A 14,335-nucleotide genomic window follows, 5' to 3' on the forward strand; every position below is an offset into this window, starting at 1 on the left:
ATGACCGATCACTGATGCGAGCACAGTCCCTTGGTGGGCTATTCAGCTCTGGGACTATTCGCCCCATAGACGAGTGTACAGAAGCGAGAAACAACCCTTGCTTCTGTACACTCGTCTATGGGGCGAATAGTCCCAAAGCTGAACAGCCCACCAAGCGACTGTGATGCGAGAGGTACTATGGCGTATAGCAGCATCAGCGTAGACTCGTACTCCCTAGCTTAGTTGACAATGGCCCCAGTGCCGAACGGTCGATTTTCGGAAGCTGAATTTATGTGGGCCACAGGAATTCAAACTTTTTAACTTTTTTGAGGACATGTTTTTATCGATATCTCACGATCCGTGCGCAGTCACCACGTCAAATATTGACCGTTGGCATTAAAAGAATGTGTTTTAAAAATGTTACCAACTGGGAGTGCCTCTTTAAAGTGACAAACCATTTTCTAATGATAAGTAAAATTATACATTGTTATAGCCATTGGAATCTTAAGACGTTGAGTCTGTTGAGATTGCATATATACCTGAAACAAACACAACATAAACTTAAGAATGCAATTTACATTATACTTTTTTCGCTCTGTTTTGCATAATATTAATATCTCTACTAGCAAGATTACTTGCCAGTGCAGTGGGGCTTTCATGTTCAACTATGACAGAGCAAACTCTGTACCTGACCATTCTGTTCGATGTCAATGTGTCATTTGCTGTTCGTAATCTTGCATTGTATTCTGGGTCTTATCTGTGGGCATGCACTGTTAGTCCCTACAGACGAAGTTAATTAGGTTCCATCTATCCGTCCATGCAGATATTGCAGACATGCCTGAGCAAATTCCTTTCAAACTTGGTACATGGAAAATTCATTATGATACATATGCTGTAAAACTTCATACTATTGATAAAGTGGTTTCAATCGGGTTCAAACTCACAACGTATGGCACCCAGTAACCTAGCTGAAAAGCCACAGACAAAACCGCTCGGCCAAATCCCCAATCTCAAAAAGATTGGTTCAATAATTGAGCTTAGTTGTTACAATTTTGGTGATCCTAGGGTTGTCTTCTGTTTGATTTGTCAAAATTGTGGTGAAATTTTGATATTTGTATTGGAGCAATTTTTCTCATTTTGGTCAAAAATTAATTTTCTCCGAATTGAATGTTCTGATTGCTTTGAAACTTGGTATGCATGTACCTATAGTGGCAACCTTAGTTGTCAAATTGTGGTGAAAATTTCATATTTGTATTTTTGGGGCAATTGTTCCCATTTTGGTCAAAAAGTCTTGGTATGCTTGTTCTCAGGGCTAAACTTAATTAAGTATCACTCTGGCCTGCCACATCAAACTAAATGTGAGCCAAGTGTCATTGATGCTTTGTTTTCTGTAGTAAAGTCAGGCATCTGAACATGGAAAGAATGTTTGTAATTAGTGATCTATATCCTTAACGTGCTGCAGATGTTTATTGGCTCATATCTGGCCTTCTGATTTTTTATGTCAAAAGCCATTACTGAGACATGCCTGGACCAGTTTCATGCAGATTAACTGAATTTTGACATTTCAAGAGCAGCATGCACATGACATAGTAATTCTCTTGAACTTGGTAAAAAGACATTACCTCATGCCATTCATTCTAATGTCTACTTGTTTACAATCCAATCCAATATGGGCATCAGTCACAGACAGGTGTTTGGCACCCTTCCTTTTACATAAATAATCGCAATCATACCAATCCATAATCCAATAACAGTAGGTCAAAATTTGTAAGACAATAGTTGTAAACATAGACACAAAACAGCACAGAACAGACAGTAAATAGACGGTACAAACAAAGTCAAATTCATGAAAGAAAGATATATGGACCTCTGGCCAAAAGACCAAGAAGTGATGTCAGGTGCCCCACATGTGGCACATGTGGCATGATGTGCATCATATTGACTTCAATTTAGTTAATTCCTCTAACACATTCCCAATTACAAGCAGGTACTGTCATTGTCAGTCAATGACTTGTTTTTGGTGTTTATACCTGTGTTGCTTGTATTAAAATTCTTTCACTTTGTGTTCTTTCTCTTCCAGGTATTTATGAATGTGGCATTACTCCAAGCGGTCAAGACATCTATCAAAGTGCCTTCTGGATGCCTTGACAGTTCATTAAGTACAGCTATGAACTGTTTGGTCCGTGCCAGGCACTCACAGTTTGTTTCTACAGCAACATAGCAGAGTTTGCATAAAACATTTCAAATAATCTAGGCATAGTTGTAGATGTTTTAAGCTATATTTCTTACAATCAACTGTAAACAAAGTATGTCAAAATATGTGACAAACTGTATACTAATGAAAACATTTTCATAGTCATTGAGAAATCGTAATATTTTCAACATGTTGACAAGGATAGATACATGAGTCAAACGTGACACAAACATTCAGAGAATGTAATCTACATGACAGGGCTTATGGCACCCCTCTGTTTGTTCATAAATACCAAAATGTAAGATTACTTGCAGGCGCAGTGTAGATGAACTGTGTGGCTTTAGTAAGTGGTACAAAAATACAACAAAGCAATCGCACACATTTAATTTGGTACCTTGCCAGTTCTGCCCGATGTCAATTAATGTATAAGCTGCCTGTCAAAATCATGTATTTTCTCATTCTTGAACTTTTTTGTGCTTTTACCTGTGTTGCCTGTATCTGCTATATTCAACTTCTTTCACTTTGTGTTCTCTCATTTCCAGGTATTTACAGGTGGTATCATTTTAAACAGATATTTGTGACCTTGCCTGTCTGATATCAGAGCCGATAAAAATACTTGCTAGATGCCTGAACAGTTCACAAAGTTCAGCTATGAACTGTTTGGTGTATGCCAGGTACTTAAGTGTTCCCATTGCAACATAGCAGAGTTTGCACAAAGTCTGAAAATAATGACCAAGTGCCCCATCCATCACTAATATGAATACAGACAATGGTGAAGAATACAATGTAATTTTATTTAAAAAATGTCAAATTAATAGTAACTACAACAGCACTCAAATAAACAGTCAAACGATATTTCATTCACGCCATTCCAAATCTTACAACTGTAATACATGCATCTTTTCAAGACATCCAGTTCACAGAATATCATACAGCTGAAAAGCAGTTCATGCCACTGAGTGGTTGTAGTTTGAAGTTATGTAGTGTCTTGGTGACAGTTACTAAGCTGGCCCTAAGGCTTACTGCTTGAAAATTGAAAGGGCTATGTAAAACCTGACTTTGACTTAATTTGCTAGCTTGTGCCAAGAGCAGGGTCTATTTACCTGTATTTTGCTGTATTATAACAGACAATTTCCGTTTTTACCATGCAGGTGGCCAGGATGCATAGAAATATTTGTGTATGTTCAAATTTGTTTGTACGGCCATCATGTGCTCTCTTCGGTATGCAAAGTCTGTTGAACACACCATATCTGCTTTTATTCGGAGAAGAACTAAGGGACTGTTCATAATTTTACTTCCAGGGGGCGGAGGATTTTCAGGGGCGGGCCACCCATTTTCCCCAAGAAAAATTAGGGGGGGGGGCAGATAAAAATACCTCAAGCTTTTAGGGGGGAGGAAAAAAACATCAATTCAACATTTGCCCAGAATTTCTGATCTATACAATAATCCAATAATCCTGTATGTGCATCCAGAAGATCATGTGGCACTGCATCAATGCTATGGTGTCAGATTGTTGAAATATTGTGTACACAAGAAATTTGCTGTAGTTAAAGAAGTGATCTCAGTGTGTATGAGGCTAGGAGAAATGTGGATAGGCTTACACATTGTGTATTGATGCTACCGGTAATACTTTTGTGTCCCATTCATTCTGATATGCATAATCAATCTGGCAGAAAAGGCAAAAAAAAACAACAAATTAATATGTATTTTTTCCTGTCATCTGAAAACATGCGCATTATGACCACTTTAAAATAAAATTTGTTAGAAAAATTTAAAATGTGAATGCTCTGTCAATTTTGAAGCATTGTATTATTTCATTTTGATTTTCGCTGATTTTCTGAATTATTTTGCCGTACTGGTGATGTAGACTCCCTGTCTCCATCAAAATAAAGAGGGAGGAATGTGACGTAGTGTCAGGTGATTATTATTCATGAGCTGTCATTACTATTCATGAGGGCAAGTATGTCTCTCTTAGGCCACATGTACTCAAGCCAGTCTCCAGCTTAGCATCCCTCTATGTGCGTAGCTTAGAGCTTAGTAAATAAAGTAGCCTATTAGATGATATAGTACTCGCTGTTTCCAGTCATCTTTACATTCCTTCATCATTGGAATGCCAGCCTTGCCGGCCCCGACACACTACCACATAACCGACAATACCAACATAACCTCGGTTATATCACACACACACACACATGAACTTGTAATCGCCCTAGTCTAATCAAGAACGTTAATGTCAATAATCAAGAGTCTATAAAAACACAGATTTAGCTAGTTTTGTATTTAAAAGAAATTATTCATAGCTTCTCATAGACTACTCATAGATTATGTATGGAGGACCAAGCAACATTTCTGTGAAATTCCAAAGTCAAATTTTTTCCATCACTCCATACAAACCTTTGTAAAATTTGACCCCTTCCAATCATTGATTGCAAAATTTGACCCCCCTAAAAAACGGTTTCGTAAAAGTCAACCCCCTTGATTTCCACCGACCCCCTCCCTGTAAAAAACGAATGCTCCCTAACAGATCTGACCACCCGACTACCTCTGTCCGACTCTTAGTTCAAAATTAGCATCCATGGCCGGTAGTCAAGAATCCTGCATGTTTTACATTATTAAATTTATTCATGCAAGAAATACATTTTCACATTTAAAGCATTTTTTTCATTAAATGTCCACACGAAACTTTTATACACATTACTAGCGGGACTTCGTCGAAAGGGCCGATCAGATATCATCGGGAGTTTCCGGGAGGGCCTTGCACGAAATACATTCTTTACATGTAGGCTTAATAAATTTTTACTTGACGATAGGGGCTTGGACAGAGGACCGATCGGACATCATCTGAAGTTTTGGTTGGTCTCCACGAAATACATTCATTACAGCGATAGACGATACTGGATTTTCAATATCGCGTAAGCTAATCGAAGATTTCATCACTTTACAGATCTGAGCAAGCACGACTTCCTCAGTTCGACCCCAACTTCGAAAAATGGACGTTATTATAGATTGTCTAATCGCGGTAAATATTTTCCGATATATATAGGAGATTTCGCAACCTTAAAGATCTGGCCAAGCTCGTGCGAAAACCAGCCTTGCAAACAAAAGAACATTGCGATGTAACAGTTTGTAATTAACATTATTTTTAATCACCACTGGCTATTTACTATCGACGATGAACATTTTCGATCCTGTAAATATTTTTCGTTTTTTCTCATCAGAATTGTTACATATTTCATAATTTTCTCTGGTTGCACTCCTCGATGAACGTTAACTTTCGAAGTTCGATATCGCGATGCTCTTTTGTTTGCATGGCTAGTTTTCGCCCGAGTGCTCATGGGTTGAATCAGATTAACAATGGCGGCGGATTAGCTCTGCATGGCAGGGCTGTGTGTTACCGGCGTTATACAGCCTCCCACCACAGGGAGGCCGTATAACGCCGCGGTAACACACAGCCTTGCCATGCAGAGCTAGCGGCGGATACAAACGCTTTCCTCGCATATAGAGAGAAAATTGGGCTCTGCGTAAATTTACAAGCGCAGCTAAGCACATCGTGTACCTTGGCGAGGTGGGTGTGCTCGAAAAAGTAGATCAATGCAAGTTTTGGATTCAAAATGGTGGGAGGCCGTATAACGCCGGTAACACACAGCCCTGCCATGCAGAGCTACGTTGTATATGCGGCCGTACACTTCTTAGTAGACACCCGTCGTACTGACATTTGTTTACAGTGTGTTTAGCAGTGCTGTTTCGTTTATGAGTGTTTTCTTTCGCTGTTTTCGCATTCTAGTAGCTAGCAAGCATATAAAAACTGTGGAAACTAAACACCGACCGCACAAAAACTCCGTGGATACGTACAGCTACCCTGTATCCCGCACACCAGTATGCAGGTGTGGCTAATGAAAGCCGGTAAACAGCTGCGACCGGCCGCACGTGCTGGGTGATCTCATTACCGTGCTCGAGCTTGACTGGTACATTTTATAACTAGCGAAAATTTTAGTTTTTTAAAATCTTGATGGTCATAATGTGACATTCATAAAATAATTTGTTTATATATAACATCAGTGACCCGATTATAGGAGTAAAATTTGAAAAAATGAAAGATTAATGTAACGCCCTTGTGTACGACAAGTGGATGCTGTAGCAAAGCCTTTTTAGCAACATGATGGCCATGTATTCTGCCCCGTTTCCATCAAACTAACGATAGAGGGCGCTTTGGGTCAAACTCTGGGTCAAACTCACATGCAAGAACCGATTAAGAGTTGACCTTATTGAATATTAAATTTGTATAGGCCAGAAGGAATAAAAGCAATGTGCCCAATGATATAGTTGGCACGATGATAGCCCAGAATAGCTGAAAGATGACACATCACCTGGACGCGATTGGTCACGCTAAAACGACGTTTTCACTTATTTGATGTAAAATCTGGTGCTGTTGTGTTGATACATATAAAAAGAAGGATGTCTTGCATCTGCCTTCTGTTTTATTCACTGTGAACGTTTGAGGACCGGGGCATTGTCACGACTTAGATCATCGAAATTTCAAATCGAAAATGTCAAAACAAGTGTTTTAGAATATGATATATCAAGAATCACGACATCTGAAGGGGTGGACGCAATTTGTCACGGATTAGTATGCATACCTGATACAAACACAACACAAACTTAAGAATGTAATTTACATTATACTTTTGCCATCTCTCTGTTTTGCATAATATTAATATCTCTACTAGCAAGATTACTTGCCAGTGCAGTGGGGCTTACATGTTCAACTATGACAAAACAAGCTTTAAACTCTGTACCTGACCACTCAGTCTGATGCCAATGTGTTATTCTCTGATCATAATCTTGCATTGTTTATAAAGTCTCATTAGTAGGCATTGTTAGTCCCTCCAGACGACGTTAATTGGGTTCTATCTATCCGTCCATGCAGATACCATAGACATGCCAGAGCGAATTCCTTTCAAACTTGGTACAAGGAGAATTCACTATGACATACATATGCTGTAAAACTTCATACTATTGATAAAGTGGTTTCAATCGGGTTCGAACTCACAACATACGGCACCCAGTCACCTAGCTGAGAAGCCAAAGACAAAACCGCTCGGCCAAATCCCCAATCTCAAAAGAATGGTTCAATAATCGAGCTTAGTTGTTACAATTTTGGTGATCCTAGGGTTGTCTTCTGTTTGATTTGTCAAAATTGTGGTGAAATTTTGATATTTGCATTTTTGGAGCAATTTTTCTCATTTTTGGTCAAAAATTAATTTTCTCTGAATTGAATGTTCTGATTGCTTTGAAATTTGGTATGCATACACCTAGTGGCAACCTTAGTTGAGTATCTTCAAATTGAGGTGAAAATTTCATATTTGTAATTTTGGGGCAATTTTCCCCATTTTGGTCAAAAGTCATTTTCTCTGAAATTGCTGGTCGGATTGCTTTGAAACTTGGTATGCTTGTTTTCAGGGCTATTAATATATAAACTTAATTAAGTATCACTCTGGCCTGCCACATCGAACTAAATGTGAGCCAAGTGTCATTGATGCTTTTTTTTCTGCAGTAAAGTCAGGCATCTGAACATGGAAAGAATGTTTTTAATTAGTGATCTATATCCTTAATCGCTGCACTATTAAAATCTGATGAAACGTGCTGCAGATGTTTATCATACAAACATTTAACAGTCAAGAAAGTCATTTAGCAGTGTTAAAAGCTAATAATAGTAGGTCTCTTCTGTACTGAACACAGGAGCATTTTTGGCTCATATCTGGCCTTCTGATTTTTTATGTCAAAAGCCATATGCCTGGACCAGTTTCATGCAGATTAATTAAATTTTGACATTTCAAGAGCACGCACATGACATAGTAATTCTCTTGAACTTGGTAAAAAGACATTACCTTATGCCATTCATGGTAATGTCTACTTGTTTACAACCCAATCCAATATGGCATCATTCACAAACAGGTGTTTGGCACACTTATTACTTTTTACATTTGCATCATCTTATTTCAATTTAGTTAATTCCTCTAACAAAATCCCAATTACAAGTGGGTATTGTTTTTGGTGTTTATACCTGTGTAGTTTATATAAAAATTCTTTCACTTTGTGTTCCCTCTCTTCCAGGTATTTATGAATGTGGCATTATTCCAAGCAGTCAAGAGATCTATCAAATTTGTGCCCTCTGGGTGCCTTGACAGTTCAAAAAGTACAGCTGTCAACTGTTTTATCCATGCCAGGCACTCACACTTTGTTACTAGGGCAACATAACAGTTTGCATAAAACATTTCAAATAATCAAGGCATAGTTGAAAAAAACTGCTGACAAAATGTGAACTTTGACTTACACAGGGTTATCTGCATTTTAATATGAACATTGGATTGTGAATGGAATGAGCAGAATAACATTAATTCATGTTATGGATGAGGTGTTTTGTTCAAGAAATGTTCTAAAATATTCCTCAGCATTGCTGCTTTCAGTGGCAGCTACTTGGTTTTATGGCAACCAAATTTGAAGAAAAGAGAAAAGTAAAAACTAGTTGGCTTTCACCAGAGTGGCAACACTTGCATGCCTTTTGTTCCATGGTCGTCTCGGTAGACTATTGGCTTTTCATATTAAAATGAGCTTCAAAGGTGTTGAACTTTTTGGAGGCTTTGTTTGTGGTTGATAATTACACGAGATTATGCGAAAAATACGACGAGATGGCATCGTACTGCCAATCGCGTAGCAACCATAGTTACTTTGTGAGCTCTCAGGCCAGAAACACTGCTTCACGCCAATCAAAACATAACACGCCAGCAGTTTCATAAACATGTCCTTCCTTGACGCACGTGTAAAAGACGGTATGACTGACCGTAAACCATTGAGTAAAACCAGACAGTATCGATAAAAGACTTTCAAATTTGGTTCAAATACACTCATTATATATTCATAAAAATATGAGAGGAATTTTTAAAACGGTAAAACTCATTTTCCTGAAGCTCAAAACACTCCCGTTTTCGCCAGCACGTCAATTCTGCTCAGCACCACACGACAACAACAACACAAACTTTGCCGAACATACTTTCGCTTAACAATTGGCGAAAATCCGAAAATTACCGAAGGATTCATGGTCGGCACTCTTCGGAAAAGAGAGGCGAGAGCAACCTGAGGCGAGGCGAACATGGATGGGTTACGTAACCGCTTCACGCCTTAAACAATACCCGTTGCCACTCTATCTATCTTTCTCTATGCTAATGTTTAAACTTTCACTGTGAGTCTGTAAGTTTAGTAGCATCATCATATGAAAATGTATGCTGAACTTGTGTATGTACATCTCACTTACCAGAATATCTGGATATACCGGTATATCACTTTGCCAATTATCTGCTCCTCTGATTTTCTGTTCACCATTTCCAACTTACTTCTGTGCTTGTCTTTGTGTGCATCATATGTATCAGTGAGACATAACAAAAGAAGTATTCATGTATAGTAATTAACTTTTCTTCAGAAATTTACAACCAGATATGTTTATTGCTAGCCTTTCCAAAAGTGTGCCACTTGCAGTCCCTGCAAAACATTCTTTTTATAGTCACATAACCCTGAAATGTTTTGTTATATCATCGATTAAATGTCCACTACAGTTCCTGCAACTTGTTAGACTGGATATGTCTTAGTGTGTAAGCATGCATGTATATATTAGGGGGGCCATGAAAAAAAACTAGGAAAGTTAGGGTGGGGGCATAGATTTTTTTCATAATTTACTACGGGGCGTGGAAAAAATCACCTAGAAAATAAAAAATCCTTCAGCCTCCCCTGGAAGTAAATTCTGAATAGTCCCTAACGTACACTTTATATGCACAGACTAGAATGAATGAAGGTAACAGATTAAGTGTACAATCAAAAACTACCACAACACAAAAAATTCACGATTGACATACAGTGTATGTCCAGTCCTGCTGTGAGGGGTGTGTTTTTTTTTCTTGGCAACCACCAGTCGGTGTCAGGTTTTAAGTCTCTGATAATTGTTGCAGTTCCAAGTGAACTTTTAGCAATTTCAAGTATGTTTTAAAATGTGCCAACAATCTTGATAGCAATTTGCAATAATTTCCGTAGTATGTGGCACATGAATTCTGTCAAAGGAAGCTCAAAACTCATTACCTTGCTGTTCTGGCTGATGTCAATGTGTCATTTGCCCATGAAAATCATGTATTTTTAAGGGGTTGCTGCACTAAACACAGCGTATTTTGCTAAAAAATCACTTTTTTTGCAAATATTTATTCAATTTCATTTAATTTTTTTACCCAAGATTAAAATATTGGTTGGGTTCACCTTTAACTTCTCAAGCAGTCGTAAGTTGCATGATAAAGAAGAGTTAATGTATGCAAATCACTCATTTCCTGGCTCCTCTTTTCTCCCTATTTCAAGATTCTAAAGAATTTAACTCCACTCTGGCTATGTCAAATTTTCAGAAATTTTCACATCATATTCTTTAAATGCTATAGAACAAAACTATTATTTTGTTTGGCGATAACTTTCTACTTTCTTATGCTCTCTGGTTTTCATAATATCTCTACTTGCAAGATTACTTCCCCAGTGCAGTGCAGCTGACCTGTTTGACAATGAGAGAGCAAGCTGTAAACTCTGTAGCTGGCCATTCTGTCCGATGTCAATGTGTCATTTGCTTATCATAAATTTGCGTTGTTTAAAAGGTCTTATTTGTTGCATTGATTTTGGTGTTTTTACATGTGTTGCTTGTATTAAAATTCTTTCACTTTGTGCTCTTTCTTTACCAATGGTAAATTTTGAATGTGACTTTGTTCCAAAGAGAGCGACATAATCTGGCTGTCTGACATTAGAGCCGATTAACGTGCCTGCTATATGCCTCAGCAGTTCACAAAGTACAGCTATAAAATTTTGGGGCTGTGCAAGGCACTCATACTTTGTTTCTATGGCAACAAAGCAGAGTTTGCATAAAACATAGCAATTGATGAAGGAGTGGTGAGTGGTTGTAGATGTTTTGAAGCTACATTTCTTACAAACAAATATAAACAAAGTTTATGTCAAGATATGTGACAAACTGTACACTAATGATAATTTAAACATTGTCATAGTCATTTAGAAATTTGTAAGATTTTCAGTCTGTCGACAGTGCATAGATACGTGATACAAACATGACACAAACATTTGGAGAAGATATCCACATAACTGACAGGGCTAGTGGTACTCCTCTGTTTTTCATAATACCAAAATGTCCACAGGCAAGATTACTTGCCTGTGCAGTGTGGCTGACCTGTGTGCTTTAGTAAGTGGTACAAAAATACAACAAAGCAAGCTCACACATTGGAACCTGGCCACCTCTGCCTATTGTCAATGTGTCAGTTGCTTATCAAAATCATGTATTCTCTCATTCTTGAAGAGTTTTTGTGTTTTTACTGGTGTTGCTAGTATTTAAGTCCTTTCACTTTGTGTTCTTTCAGTTCCAGGTATTTGTCGGTGCTAGCATGCATTTACGATCTGGCCTGTCTGATATCAGAGCTGATAAACATGCCTGTTTGATGCCCTAACAGTTCACAAAGTTCAGCTTTGAATATTCTGGTCTGTGCCAGGTACTGAGAATGTTTCCATGGCAACATAGCAGTGTTTGCACAAAGTCTCCAAAAATGACCAAGTGCCCCCACTAACAGGGATACAGACTATGGTGAATATGACAATGTAATAGTACTATTTAAAAATGTCAAATTAACAGTGTTTTGAAGGACACGCAAATGACAGTCAAACAATATTTCAGTGATACCATTCCAAATCCTAGCGCTTTCATACATACATCCGTACACGACCTACAGTTAAAAGAGTGTCATAAAACCAAACAGTATTTCACTCCACTCAGTGGTCGTAGTAGTTTGAACTTATTTAGTGTCTTGGTGTCAGTTACTAAGTTGATCTTAAGGATTACTGCCTCAAAATTGGGAAGGTTTACTTGGCATTGCAATAATTGTCAGTAACTTGAAACTTGTCAGAGACTGACAGCCATCATAAAAAGCTCTCATATGGTTTTACTTATGTTGTACATCAGTGAGTTAAACTCGGAATTCAAATGAACCACAGTATAAACAAAGTCACATGCCCAAATGCACATAGAAATATGTCCATATGCGTTTATACACTGTGGGTTTGTTTGTACTATCATCACATGATCTCATGGGCAAACAGAGTCTGTTGAACACACAGTATGTGCTTTTCATTCCGGAGTAGAACTAATGCACACTTTTATGCACAGACCAGATTAAATGTGTCAGATTGAGTGTACATTCAAAACCTACCACAACACAAAAAATGATTGACATGCAGTGTATGTAGTCCTGCCGTGAAGGGTGGTTTTTTTCTTGGCAGCTGCAAAGTTCCAATAGTGAACCTTTTTATCAATTTTCTCTGTTTTTAAACTTCTCAACCATCTAGATGGCAACTTGCAATAAATTCCTTTATATGTAGCACAAGAATTCTGTCAATGAAGGTTCAAAACGCGGCACCTTACTGATCTTTCCAATGTTAATGTATCGTTTGCTTATCAAAATCTTGTATTTCTTTAGTTTCCTTTTCATTTCTTGTATTTTTCTCTGCCTTGACTGTGTTAAAATTCTTTCAATTTGTTTTTTTTTCATTTCAAGATATCTACAAAGGTGGTTTTATGCCAAACAAATGTCTATTATTATCTTGATCTCTCTGATATCAGAGTTGAAAAACATCTCTATGAAGTGAGGTTATGGTACGCAAAATACAACTGTGAACCATTTGTCCATCACAGGTGCACTTTGTGTTCTTTTGAGTTCCAGGTAACTGGCATTCTGTTCAATGTCATTGAGTCAGTTGCTAATCAAAATCATGTATTTTTTAAGTCCCTATTCCTTAATTTTTTTTTGTTTTACCTGCGTAACTGTATTAAAATTCTGTCACTTTGTTTCTTTTTTCAGTTCCAGATATTTATGAATTTAGCATTATTACAAAGTTTATCAGCTTTTAATCATTTTGCATGTCTGATATCAAAGTTGATAAACATGCCAGTCATATGGATAATGATGGCACCCTAAGTACAGGTGTGAACCATCTGGTCAATGTCAGGTTCACTGACCCTCTTTCCATGACAACACACTAGAAAAGAGATCAATACTATGATTGATATGGTACATAACTTACTAATAATGATACAAAGCTTTTTTATTATGTCAAAGTAACTGACTTTATCATGGCAAACAACATTGAAACATGCTGCAAAAGACAGTGACAAAATGCTTCAACACCACCTGTTAACAACAGATAAAGAAAGCTTATTGTATTATAACAATCAGATATACATGCTTATTAGGTAATTACTGTGTATTTCCATATCACTCACTGACTCACATCAATATACAAACACAGCAAAAAGACAAATGTACTCCAAGATTAAATATTTAGTCTTGATTGAAGTGTCAGACGGAGTTTTGCAACAGTTAAAATACATTGCAAGCTCACCTGTCTTTTTAGCTCACATGTTCACATGTGAGCTAATGTCACAGTGATGTCTGTATGTCTGTTGGCACGATATCTCAAAAATGGCTTATCAGATCAGAATTAATTTGGTACATGGATTCAGTTTGCCAATGGCAAGAAGTGATTAGTTTTCGGTGGGTGTGACTTGCGTATTTCATGCTCATTTGCATAATTAATGATTTTAGAAAAACAGGCATAGAATGAGAACGGCCGCACAGAATTGGATGAGATTTGCTACAAATGTTGATCACACAAGGATTTATCCGCCATGAAAGACATATAGGTGCAACATGAAAGTTAATTGCTAATTTGCATATTTGATGAACTTTCCTAATTAGGGGGATATATCTAAATTGACTTAATCAAAATTGACGAAACTTGGTATGTATATGGAAGATACTATGATTTAACATTACTGAAAGTCATTAATCATTCTAACTTCAGCCAATTCCTAATTTGCATATTTGATGAACTTTCATAATTGGGGTATATATCTTGATTGCCTTGACCAAACTTGACCAAACTTGCTATGTTCATGGAGAATACTATGATACAACATTGTTGAGAGACATTAAACACTTTTATTTCAGCCAGTCACCAATTTGCATATTTAATGAACTTTCCTGATTAAGGATATATATCTTGATTGCCTTGACCAAATTTGAT

Source organism: Ptychodera flava, chromosome 11 (genome assembly GCF_041260155.1).
Source record: "Ptychodera flava strain L36383 chromosome 11, AS_Pfla_20210202, whole genome shotgun sequence".
Classification (NCBI taxonomy): domain Eukaryota; kingdom Metazoa; phylum Hemichordata; class Enteropneusta; family Ptychoderidae; genus Ptychodera; species Ptychodera flava.